The sequence below is a fragment of the Symphodus melops genome (genome assembly GCF_947650265.1).
Source record: "Symphodus melops genome assembly, chromosome: 16".
Lineage (NCBI taxonomy): Eukaryota > Metazoa > Chordata > Actinopteri > Labriformes > Labridae > Symphodus > Symphodus melops.
The window spans coordinates 16,324,789-16,338,917 of NC_136706.1; positions in this window are offsets into that span (position 1 = coordinate 16,324,789).

Sequence of the window (14,129 nt, forward strand, 5' to 3'; positions counted from 1 at the left end):
ATTTGGATTTTCTGGGGAAATATAGATTGACAGAATGGGTGTGAGGGAGACAGATGGAAAGAGTGTATGATAAATATTCTGTATTTATCAGCATGTCTGGGAGTGTTAGCTGAGGTCAGGGAGATAGATTCCCCCTTATTGGGAGACGTGGCGGATGGAAAGCAACAACATGCCTTTGGGCCCCTCTGTACTTGATTCCTTGAATCACAAACAGCATCCGGCTGACAGGCCTCCATCAGGGCTAAGCCAATATTTGTTTTCTCTGATAAGACGAACAGAAAATATCATTGTTGGCCATGCAGGGTATGTTTGCCTGTTGGATTGTTTGCCTTCCTGAAATTGGAACACTTTAGCAGTGATATCTCTGCAGGCTGTGCTAGTGTCATTGTGTCAAATGTCTATATCTTCTCATTGACTTACCGTACAGAGACCATGTAGGGAAGGAATGTTTTTTTTTTTTAATTTATAAAACAAAAGTTTTGAAAAACTTTTATGCAAATGTTTTAAATAAAAGGATGATTGTAATTCAAACCTGTCAAGCTGGGTGAAAGATTTAAAGATTTGCATGAAACACTGCCTAATGAATGAGTCAATAATTAAAGGGATATTTCACCCATTGAAACATTAATCTGTAGTGAAATTGCGCCATATATGTAGTAGAAATGTGAAATTCTTTTTTTATTTGTTGCTTTCTTGACCGAGAAAAAGCAGAAAATCTATTTTAAACTGATTTGAATTAAATACTACAACCCTGAGAATGTACAGCGCCTCAGGCCACTCCCAATGATCCTACTGAACACCAAGGCAAGGTAAATGTATTTATATAGCGCTGTTCAGACACAAGGCAATTCACAAAATCACAGTCAATTCACAAAAACAGAGCTTAAGGAAAGAATGCAACAGAAATAATAAAAAAAACAGAGCAAAAGAAAGATCATACATCATTAAAGGACAGAGAAGAATGTAAAAATACTCGATAAAGAAACAACTGTTAAAAACTATTAAGTAAGGAAGATTGTAAGTAAGTAAGTAAGTAAGTACATTTTATTTATATAGCACTTTTCGCAGGCAGGGGCCACAAAGTGCTTCACAATCAGGGTTAAAACATCACAAGCAATATACAGACAGTTCAAAGATCATAGCAGCCCTAAAAGAGACTAATTAAAAGCCTGGACAAATAAAAACGTCTTCAGTTGACTCTTGAAAGTGTCAACTGAATCAATTGAGCGCAAGGATGATGGAAGTTCATTCCAGAGGCTCGGAGCAACGACCTGGAACAATTACTGCCTTACTGCAATTGTGTTGCAGTAAGGCAGACTTACTAGTATATTTCTAATTGAAAGCCTGAGTGAATAACAAAGTTTTAAGGCCTGATTTAAACCAAGTTCACAATAGACTGGTGTAGTTTTGAGTCCTAAAACCAGGAAGTGAGTTAGCATTTTAGCGCCATGGGTTCCTAACTCTAAAAGTCAATGGGGATTTTGAATGGGTTTGTGTTTAGACGCCTGAAATAAGGTCTGTGGTTAACACAAGCTGAAGATATGATATACGTTTTGTTAGACAAGAAAAACTACGTTACCTAAGACCCCACTTGTGACTTTTAAAGTTTTTACGCGAACTTTAAACGGCGGTTGCTAACAAGTAGCTAACTGAAACTACAGTGGTTGTCACAGACATTAAACGTCATCACTCCGGGAACCCTCTCCCTAATTCTCCTTACAGCCTCTAGTCATGTTTTTCAGTGCTCTTGCAAATATTAGGTTAATAAACAACTTATTAAGCTAACGTATAGCTATCTTGTCAAATCCACTGATTAGATCGATGAAGCATAACGGTCGGGGCGTCATTATAAATCGACCGGTGTAGTTCGCTAGCGCATAACGTTAGCTTTTTACTTCTCTCAGCTGCATTAACTCTTCAAACTTCATATAAATGATGTTCATCTGTAAAGATTATCCCGCTAAACAAAACAACAACGTGTCAGAAACGTGTGTTTGACACAGAGTTTATTTTCTGCAATGATCCAAAATCCAATGCAAAAATCCCATAGGCGAATTTTCATAGGAACCACCGGCGCCATTTTTTCGGGTTGGTCTACAAAAATACGTCATTACTATACCAGTCTATACCCACCAGAGCAAGCCTTAAGGCCAGTGAGGCTACAAGCTATCAGCTAACTAGTTTGCAGTACTGGTAAGTAAGTAAGACTTGACTGTCCTTCATTTGTTTTTATTTCGAAATGGTGAATTGTTGCTTTGTACCAGGTTGTTTAATCCGAACAAGGACAACAAATAAGTTTTCACCACGAGCCAATTAGAGATTTGGACGTGATGCAATGTTTACATTGGCTGCGAGTGCAGCTGCAGAGGACACCAACACCTGAGGTAAAACTATATTTCTGATCACACTCAATGATACAGTCGTCTGCAATAAAGCAGCACATAGAAGTTGTATTAGTTAGCTGCAATCAAAGTAAATCTACCTATCATTTGCTCGAATAATATCACGTTTTTCTAATGTGTCAGCAAAACTAAAACTCTAAAACATTATTTCTGATCACACAGTGACAGTCCTTATCAGTAAACCAGCAAAGTTAGAATTTGATATTACACACTTACATTTAACCTCTATAAGTTAGCTATTCAATAAGCTGTTATTTCAATGAATTTATTACAGTGAAAGAGTGATTGACAAAATGAGATTTGACAGAAAAGTTTTGGTGCTTGGACTCTATGGGGTGGAAGATGCAATTTAGTGATGAAGTTCGGCTCGTCATCAGGATAGATCCCCCAAAAGAAAAGGTGCGGACCCCTTAATAAAGTAGCACAGCCCATAGAGTCCCCAAAAAGAAAAGTTTTACTTACTGATTATGTTGAATCGGTCAAAATGAAATAATTGGCTTAATCTGCTGAATGAATGAAACATGACCATTAAAAACAAGCTTTTGCATCAACGCCCTCAGGCAACAAACCACACTCGCTGCAATTAAATAATTATTCCACCGATAAAGCATAAATGTGATTCCTTGGCTTCTGCCTGTAAAAGAACAAGACAATAATTTAAACAGCTAAACCTTTTTACTTGTGCAGAAGAACATCAGCTGAACAATTGCTCTCCGTGAATTATGAGTTACTGGACGAGAGAATGCTTGTGATAATTGTGATTATTGGAAGGCTGCTTACTATTTTGCTTGCATTGGGATGCATTGCCAATGATATGGCAGCTAATGATTTGCCAACGATATGGCTGTGACTGATGCTTTTGCCAATGTTATGGCTGTGACTGATGCTTTTGCCAACGTTATGGCTGTGACTGATGCTTTTTTTGCCAATGTTGTGGCTGTGCCTGATGCTTTTGCAAACATGATAGCTGTGACTGATGCTTTTGCCAACGTTATGGCTGAGACTGATTCTTTGCCAGCGATATGGCTGCGACTGGGACGTTGAACACAGAAGCTTTCATTGACTTTGCTGTATTTATTTGTATATATACATGTATGAATACATTTCAGGGACTGCCAAACCATCCTCGAACGTAGGCGCAAACCCCCACATATGGCATTTGCTGCAAAGATAAAAAACAAGAAAATTAGACCTTTACAACAGTTGATTAGAGATAATTAAGCCACTAAACATTTGTACTGAGGGACTACTTCACATTAGAGTGAGTAGACCGACATAGCCTAAATCCTGAATATTTGATTAATGAATTTAACAGACCAAGATTTCAAGCAAACAGATGGTACATTTCTGAAGCCACCACCACCAGATATTTGCATAGCTTACCTTTGCTGTTGATAGAATATTAGGCCTCTTTCTGCTTATATTCAATGTGCTTACTGCAATAAAGTTTCATCACCTGGTCCAAAGGAAAGGTTTGATATTTACAGTATGAATGATTGTTGTTCACATTTATATTATATCAGTAATTATATCATGTTTTACTCTCAGTGTTTTAATCTAATTGTTTGAGATTTTAGTTCAGAGGTTAAAGGTATTCTGTGAAGAGGGCTTGCAGAAGTGAGTGCACATTCCAACATGTGTTTGATGTGGCCCTTTAAACTGAATCACTCACCACCAAATCAAACATAGGTTTAGTTTAAGGCCCTGAATAGTTAATCACTCATCCACATTGATAGGTTCAGTGGGCCTTGATAGATAATCACTCAAATGGTTTGTTGCTTAAAAGGAAATGATGACTAGACTAGACGTCTTCCTGTGATAAGAAACAGGCCAGGCAGGATGTGTCTTCCCCTACAGAAGGTGAAAGGATTCGGGAGTTTTTGATCCACCAATGAGAGAAGCAGAACCAAACATCAGGAGGCGCATAATCTGGAAAGCTGCCCAATCGGAGGAAGGACACCGCACATTCTGAAATGCATAATTTTGTTAGATAATCTCTGTCTAATGCATAAAAGGGTTCAGGGAAAGATAGTCGTGGTTCAGACTTCGCGAACTGACCAGGTATTTGTCTGTTGTCAGGGACACGTAGCGTTGAACCCAGAGACTCTGTAAATTCTATTCTTGATTCATCGGGTTAATAAACTCTGTTAACCTGAAAGAGACGCCTCCAGTCATTCCTCTCATCCCATCAAAAGAATGCGCAGAGATTTGAGGTAATTATTTAGAGGAGTCAGATTTCTATTAACAACATTTAGGAAAAGGATTAAATAGAAACTTTTATCCTTCACTGTCAAGATTTTAGAGATCTTTGTGCTTTGATGATAGAAGTTGCTTCAGGACGCACGTCGGAGGTGAAAGCCGAAGAAGACCAGCGCCTCATTTGCTGTAGAGACGCTGTAGGTAGGTCTTGAATTGCAGCGGAGGTAGCGGCTCCTATCCTGAATGAGTGGCCTGAATAGTGCTTTGGTGATATGTAAAATTTTAAGGGGGTCTGTTTTAAGTGAAAACAGAACCAGGATTTTGACATGGGATTATTACTATCAGTGAGAAAAAGAGGAGCCTGCAGATAAAGTGGAGATCTGTTTTTTTTTAAATAATTACGCTTATATTTAAAGGGACAAAACTCTTAATTCTCTTATTAATGCGAGCTACAACTATGGAGCACTGGCTGCCAGTTTCTGAGTTTTTTAAGAACAAATTAAAATATTGTGGGTGGAACTGGATATCAGACATAGTGACGTCTTTTGAAGGATCGAAAGAAGAAGCAGGAGTACAAAATTCACCTATTCTAAAGGAACCCATAAAATGCTAACAGAAAACAACAATCTAAGAGGGAATCAACATAGGGTGAAAAACAGCCCTGTCTTAGAGTTAACAGCATTGTATGCATTGAGTGACAGGGAGTCTGTTGTCTCTGATTGGAGGGGCAGCTTTTGAAATCCCTTTAAGCAGTAATTTGATTGCTGGGTTGGAGAATAGACTGGGAAAAGATGGGTTTGAACGTCTAGCGTTGAACTGGATGCCTGCGACAAGACCTCTTATGTACTGAGGTTTAAAGTGACGTACATCCATACAATGACAAATAAAAGCACAAACTACAATAATGGTGACAGGTTTTAGTTGAACATTCAATAACATATGTAAAAAAATAAATAAAAAAAAAACATCCTCCAAGCAAAATCATACAATTTAATAGTCGAGGCAGCTAGTCCCTTTCTCATATAAAATCTGGCTTTATCTAGATAGGATTTTAAGTAATGCTGGTTTAATAAAAGACTATTGATTCTAGTGGTGGAACTGGAACTGGTGAAGAGCTGGCAACTACACGGCAAAATACAACTTGGATTACCATTTTAAGCCAAAGAGATGCCACTGTGACTCTCGAATAGTGAATATGAACTATTGAACTATTTTAAAGGCATCTTTGATGTCGGCTTTAGATAGCTGTGCACCCTGGCCTGCAAGTTTAATCAGCTTAATAGCGTTAGACAGACAGACAGACAGACAGACAGACAGACAGACAGACAGACAGACAGACAGACAGACAGACAGACAGACAGACAGACAGACAGACAGACAGACAGACAGACAGACAGACAGACAGACAGACAGACAGACAGACAGACAGACAGACAGACAGACAGACAGACAGACAGACAGACAGACAGACAGACAGACAGACAGACAGACAGACAGACACTTTTTTGATCCCGAGGGAAATTCAGGGCATCCAGTAGCAGTATACAGACAGGCAGGACACAAGACATTGGTTACAATACACACCCGCTGTCCCCCCTCCCCTCTCTATACAATAATCCCCCAAACACGATTTATCAGCCCCTATGTGACTAAGAGTAAAGGTTAAACCTGTGCAGTTGGCATTAGCATTAGACTTAAAACTTATATAGCATAATGTACCTAACTTGTGAGGAGAGAGAAACATGTGTGCTGGTTAAAAGAGACCCGTAGACAGTTAAAGAGCCTTGGAAACAAGGGCTGACCTTCTAGAAACTAGTTACATGTGTATGTACAGAGGTCTTTGAGGTAGTGCCAGAGGTGTGAGTACAGTCGTTAAACAGTCAATGCAGGAATGCAATTGGGCTCAGCAACATAAGGGAGCAGTGATTAGCATTAAGTGTCCAAAACAATAAGGTGAAACCAGGAGTGATTAGGGTGATTGCCATTAAAGTACCCAGCTATTGAGGAGCAGATTAGCATTAAGTGTTGAAGACAATACAGTGAAACTTGACCTAGTTAGGGTGATCATGTCAACCATTACAGATGTAGCTAAACACAACAGTAGGATGAAACCAGACATGATTAGAGTGATTATCATTAAAGTGACCAGTGCTCAGTAAGGTGACTATCAATATGCATTAAAGTGTCCAACTGGGGGCTGACTCTGAGGTCAGCAGTGCAGATGAGGAGTGGGAAAAAAAATTAAAAAAGAATCCAGAGTTCACCGTGTGCTTCTTCGTGACAGTGAAGTGTTGTACAGTCTTATGGCCAGGGGGGACAAAAGAGTTCTTGAGTCTGTCCGTGGAGCACGACTGTGACAGCAGTCTGTCACTGAACATGCTCCTCTGACCGGTGAAGGTGCTGTGCAGAGGGTGGTGTGTTTTGTCCATGATGGAGAGCATTTTGTCCAGAGACCTCCTCTCTGCCACTGTCACCAGTGAGTCCAGCTCTGTACCCACCACAGAGCCGGCCCTCCTCACCAGTCTGTCCAGGCGTGCTGCGTCCCTCTTCTTGCAGCTTCCTCCCCAGCACACCACTACGTAGAAGAGGACGCTGGACACCACAGACTGGTAGAACATCTGCAGCAGCTTTTTGCAGATGGTGAAGGACCCCAGCCTTCTCAGGAAGTACAGACGACTCTGTCCCTTCCTGCAGGTAGTGTCCATGTTAGGCGACCAGTCCAGCTTGTCATCCAGCTGCAGCCCCAGATACCCGTAGGTCCTGACCACCTCCACGTCGACCCCCCCGATGGAAACAGGTTCTAGATGTGGTTTGTTCCTTCGGAAGTCCACCACCATCTCCTTGGTCTTGGAGGTGTTTAGCTGCAGATGGTTGTCACTGCACCACGTCACAAAGTCCTCGATCAGGCTCCTGTACTCCTCTTCCTGTCCATCCCTGACACAAGCAACTATCGCAGTGTCGTCCGAGTATTTCTGCATGTGGCAGAGCTCAGAGTTATACTGGAAGTCAGAGGTGTACAGGGTGAACAGGACGGGGGAGAGCACAGTCCCCTGTGGTGCTCCGGTGCTGCTGACCACAGTGTCAGATGTGCAGTCCTTCAGTCTGACGTACTGTGGTCTCTCTGTGAGGTAGTCCGTGATCCACCTCGCCAGGTACGAGTCCACCCTCATCTCGGTCAGCTTGTCTCTCAGTAGGAGGGGATGGATGGTGTCGGTGTCCACCTTTGCCTGGTATGCAAACTGCAGGGGATCCTGTGCGTGTTGGACCTGGGGTCTGAGGTGTTGGAGCAGCAGCCGTTCAAAGGTCTTCATAACGTGGGATGTCAGAGCGACTGGTCTGAAGTCGCCTGGCTCACTGGGGTTTTTCTTCTTGGGGACTGGGGTGAGGCACGAGGTCTTCCAGAGCACAGGAACCTTCCAAAGCCGCAGGCTCATTTTGAAGTGGCTCCCCCAGCTCAGCAGAGCAGGCCTTTAGCATCCTGGGACACACCTTGTCCGGGCCTGCTGCCTTCCTGGGGCGGAGTCTCTTCAGCTCCTTGCTCACTTGTTCTCTGGTGATGGTGGGGGGGAGGGGGGATGGATTGTCACTGGAGGTTGTGTCTGTCCTGGTGGAGGTGTTGGGGGGAGTGAGGGGGGGGGGGGGGGTGTAGAGGGGTGCTGGGGGGACAGGCACTGGCTGCAGCGACGGGGCTGTCAAACCTGTTAAAAAACAAGTTGAGCTGGTTTGCTCTCTCAGGGTCCCCGTCTTCTGCGTTGTTGTTTTTCTTCTTGCAGCCTGTGATGGTTTTCATGCCCTCCCAGACCTCCCTCATGTTGTTCTGCTGCAGCTTCTGTTCTACCTTCCTTCTGTACTCCTCCTTTGCCTCTCGGAGTCTGACCTTGAGTTCCCCCTGCACACGCTTCAGCTCTGCCTGGTCTCCCTCCTTGAATGCCCTTTTCTTCCTGTTAAGGATCTCCTTGACATCGCTGGTGATCCAGGGCTTGTTATTCGGGAAGCAGCGCACAGTTTCAGTGGGAACCACAACGTCCATACAGAAGTTCATGTAGTCAGTTGTGCAGTGTGTGACCCCCTCAATGTCATCACCGTGAGTCTCTTGCAGGGCACTCCAGTCAGTGGTCTCAAAACAGTCTCTGAGAGCCTCCTCTACCTCGGGAGACCACTTTCTGAAGGTGCATGTTGTTACCGGTTGTCTCCGGATCTTAGTCTTGTACTGTGGCTTTAGTAGGACCAGGTTGTGATCGGACTTACCCAGAGGTGGTAAGGGGGTGGCAGTGTAGGCGTCCTTCACGTTTGCATACAGGAGGTCTATTGTCCTGTTCTTCCTGGTGGGACAGCTTACAAACTGGTGAAAGTCCGGTAGTGTGGAGTTCAATGTAACATGGTTAAAGTCCCCTGAGATGGCAATGAAAGCATCCGGGTGCAGCGTTTGTAATCTCGAGATGTTAGAGTGGATGACGTCACACGCAGTCTCGACGTGTGCTCGCGGAGGGATGTACACAGCAACAACAATTGCGTGGGAAAATTCTGTGGGCATGTAGTAAGGACGGAAGGTCCTCCTCCTTTCCGTTTGCCGCTGCGTTTCATGTCTCTGTCCGCTCTCACTGTAGTAAAGCCTGGTAGATCCACGTTGGCGTCCGGGGTGTCTTGAGTCAGCCAGGTTTCTGTGAGGCACATTAAACTGCACTCTCTAAATGTCCGGTTGTTCCTCACGAGAGCAGCCAGCTCGTCTGTCTTGTTGGTTAGACAGTTTACATTCCCCATAACTATCACCGGAACCGAGGGCTTGTACCTCGATCGCTTAGCCGCTAGCTTAGCTTTTAGCATAGCCCCGGCTCGACAGCCTCTATACCTCCGCTTCAGCTCCACAGGTATCGGATGAACGATGCTGGCTTGTCCCGCTGACCGGAGTGAGAGCAGCTTCTCCCTTGAATAAGAAAGTTTTCCGCTGCTATTTCCACGAAAGCACGTAAAAGTATCCATAGGATACATAAAGTTATACACTGAAAGTGTACTATAAAACTATAAAAGTAGAAGTTGGCACAGAGCCAAAACAAACGAATAACATATCAAGACGAGTATGGCAGGGACGGAGCTACTGGATATGCGGCCACTCACGTCGGCGCACAGGTGAGAAGTCATGGTGGAGTAATAGGAAGAAAAAAAAGAAGTTTGGCTGGAATGAGACTGTTTATGCTGGAAATTGGCCCGTTGTGAGGGGCTGAGAGGTCAAATATAAGTCTTTTCTTCCTGGAATATTTTTTTGTGGCTATACCAATGGGACGAATGTGAAACACTGAAAAAGGAGAAGAAACGTAAGGACCCATCAGGTATGAAGATATGAGTAATGACACTGTATCTGGATCTTGGATGAAAGATTGGAGGTTTTTACATACATAAGTGGAGAGATGAGTGCAGAGATAATACCACTCCTACCCGAAACCCTTGGGTCAGTAAATGATCAACAAAAACATTATCAGGATGAGAAGATAGTTCTAATGCCAAAGCCGGAATGTTTAATGGAGAAGACGGGTGGATTTTTAATAAGTCTTTGAACCATGATGATACCTTCTGGGGCACACTGACTTTGGATGAGCATCTTTGCAATGGCTGCAGATATGAAGATATAAGCAAGTATGGTAAGAACATACATTTTCGTTGAAATTGTTGCATATGGGTTTTTTGTTAAACATGAGCACCTTGCGGCTATGGCAGTCTCTGCTTTCCGACGATGAAGTACCTGGGTTAAAAGGTGCTTTGAACTCACGTGGAAAGAAAGGCAGCTGAGGGCAGAGGGAAGCTGAATGCCCACATGTAGCACAAGATCTAGCTTGAGCTCCTCCCGTTATCATGACCTGAAGTTCGGTGTCAAGGACTGACCAATTCAGGCATGTGTTTGCTTGAGAGATGAGAAGGGCTGCTTTGTTGGAAAAACTTTTATGGTACTGGTAAAAAATATTACCCCCATACCTCAAGTGGAGGTCTCTGATTAAAGAAAGATAATTGTGCAATTCTTGTCTGCGCTCGGGAAAAACGGAGCAAATTACATCCCTGTAAATGCTGAAGGCTACAATGAATTCACCAATTGTCAAAAAGTCTGGGGTCTGCCGATTTAAAACAGTCGTAATTTCTTCCCCCGATATGACCTTGCTATCGCACTGAGCGGACGGAAGAATGATACTGATTAAATTAATATCTTTTCCTAGTAGAATTTTTTACCTTAAGCTGGGAGAGATGTTGGCCCCTAAAGGAATGAATGGTCTACCTATCAGTGGAGCAGGGGCAGCAGAAGCCAGAGTGTATAGAGCCTGACTGAAGGTGCTTGAGATGGTAGTCGGAGCCTGATGCATCAGTGCTGGATTCGGTGCCTGGGATGACGGAAGCTGAAAGGCTTGTGTTGATGAAGTTGAGGCCATATTAATAATTTCCAGTGAGAGCAGGCGATTATTGATAGATTGCATTGATAAAGCCAGGGATAGTAAAGTGGAAGAAATTCTAACCTCAGGAAGCGGAGAGGCTGTAGCAGGAAACTCGACATGAGTAGTGGGATCAGGTACAATCTTTTTTTCGATCGTTTGCTGGAAGGAGCCCGAGATGTGATGTTGATGTCAGTGGGCACTCTTCGGACGGGGGTGTCGGAAACAACTTCATAGGCTAACTCATTCATTTGAGAAAGCTCCAGACCCGGAGCCGGATTGATTCCATGAGCTCTGAGCATATTCGTGATTTCAGCTACGGACTCCTGATACCTAGCAGAAATGCGGGTGCTCGCCGAGCTGGCTGAGAAGACTGGGCTGAATCTAGCACCAGTCCATAATCTTGATCGGAGACTGACATGCTAAGAAACAAAGACAGCCCGACAAACGCCAAAAAAAGCTTTAAATTTGCCATCAACAAACCGCTTAAAGCGCATGAAGCCGGCTTGAAAGAACTAGGCAAGAAAAAGAATTATATTTAAAAGGAGAGCTGAACGACGATAGGCCGAAAACGAAGGAGGAATGCTGTGCCAATGGTTAGATGAGGTCTGGTGACAGAACAGCTGATTAACCCATGGACGGCCCAAACTGACAGCTTGAGAATGACAGCGGAAATGAGATAGCATGAAAAAAGGGGTGACTGAGAAACCTGATTGTGGATCACTTAAAGTCTTCCTTACTGAACTTTCACTAAGATTCATTAATGTGCACGCGCCTTGTTCACATGTCAATAGTTATGTTTTTAACTTTATTGAACATATCTCATTTCAGATTCCATTGACAGCTGCAGCTGCTTCGGGGTCATCAGAAGATGAAGAGGAACAATGCCTGCTCAACTAAACACAGGTCAAATGTTTTAATTAACCCTATCTGCTCTCCCTTTCTCTTTTAAATATCACACAGGGCCACTGGAGGTCTTTCACAGTTTAAAAGTACCTCCCTAAACACCAGGCGTGGGGTGAGGAGAGGTGTCACCTTGCCATCCTAGAGCTTCATGAAAACATCGTGGAAAGGAAGCAAGTCACAACAATGAAAGGTGTGTTACCATTTGCTCTCAGAATAGAATAATAGCCAAAATGACAATCTTCACAGCTAACTAAATTGGCATATTTTGCTGAAAGGTTTATATATTCCTCGGGAGAAACCTATAATACAGTCAAGTCTTCTGTGTAATTATATTCCTTGTCCTTTACAGAAGAATCACAGTTCAATGAAGTATACTGTAAGAGAAAATCTTCACACACCACCCTCATCGAGGGGGTTATGAACAGAAGACGCAACCCAAACATCCAGTTAAAGATGCTAACCTCCTCACTTGCCCGGCCACAACCTGCTGCCACCCAACACTGTCCCTAAACCATAATAGGAGGCTGCTACAACATCTTTCCAAAGCTGCTTCTGAGACCTTTTAACACTGACTTACCTCCTCTCCTAATGCTGTGCCTTTTCAGAGTCTGTTTATATTCATTTCTTGTTTAGTTTTTTGGTACTTTTGATTCATATGTTATACATAAGACTTTAACTGGACTATATAATGCATAGCTTTTTTAGATGAATCTCCCTGTTAATTTTATTTTTTGCATCTACCTTTTATAATGGCACAAACACTTTTATTTGTCTTTAAAAACATTTACCTTACCCGGCCCCTCCTGCGTACACCAACATTCAACATCAAAAATTTGTGGAAGGAGGCTGAATGCTTACTTATCAAAAAAATCTGTCTAATACAGTACTTGGAGCAACCACAAAATAAACTACAACCAACATGAATTTAAACTTTTAATCAAAGATAAATATAAACAACAATACAAATAGACATCAATAAAGCAGATGATAGTTCTTCCTGAGCTCAAAAGTGTCTGTAATGGCACCCGCTGTACTGGCCGTCTGGAGCTGGATATGGTCTACATCTCAAGTCTCTTATTTGCACCAAGTGTCCTCGCAAGTTGTCTCCTCCACTTGCGTCTTAGTCCCGCCCACCAGAGATGCATAGACGAAACGAAGCCAAGGAGCGAGGAGTTTTAAGAGACATGAAATGTCCTTTCCTCAACAGCGTCACGCTGATCACATTCAGCTGTCAATCAGTCTAACAGCTGTTTATGTCCACACAAACGTACACTGTATTATTTCTCATTAAATACACACAGTTACAGTGTTTAGTCTCTTTATCTGATAACAAACACCTGAAGAACAACCTGCAGTCTGTTTCAAACCAAAAGGACACTTTCTACTGACTAAAATAATTCATTTTGAATTGTCTATTATTATACAGTTTTGACTCAGCCTAGCCTGTATTTCAACAACAATCTCTGTATAACACAGATATTTATGTGTCAGGAATACTGAATTAGATTAGAATCTAAATGATGAAACTTTCTGAGGATAAATAAGTGGGAATGTAAAACGTGTTTGTGACTGACTGACTTCCTCTTCATCAAACTGTCATCCTCATCAGACATTCAAACAGTCTGATGGATGATGAACAGAACATGAAGGATGTATTGATTTTATAGAAGTTATAGAGCTTCATATTTAGTTGTTAATCTTCACGTCAGACTCTTTTTAATCCCAGCTCATCACAGACAGACTCTTTACAAATTCACTTATGTTCATAACCTGTTAAAATGTCCGACGCTCCGTTTAGCGTCTTTTTAATGTCCGTCTTTTCTCCGGTATTAAACTCTGCTCATGTTGAGAAGTTTCACTGAAGTCTGATCCTCTGCAGTGTCCAATCAGTGAGTGATATATGAGAAGGAGGCGTGTCTGTCAGTGAAAAGACTTCCGTGAAGTCGGCTCTTGTGTCTCCTTGGTTATCGCTCCTCGGATCTGCCTCCTCTCTCCTCCGTTCGCTATAAGAGCTTTGAGATGATCCTCAACATGGTGGCTCTGGAACTACTTCTGGTTCGGCCGAGGACTGAGGAGACTGCAAATAAGGGACTTGAGATGAAGCCATAGTCTTCTGATGGCCTGCAGGACACAGGTAGGCAGAACAACACAATGGTCTTTACTCAGTCTCTCTCCTTGCAGGACTAATCCCAGAAAGTGGCTGAAGGCT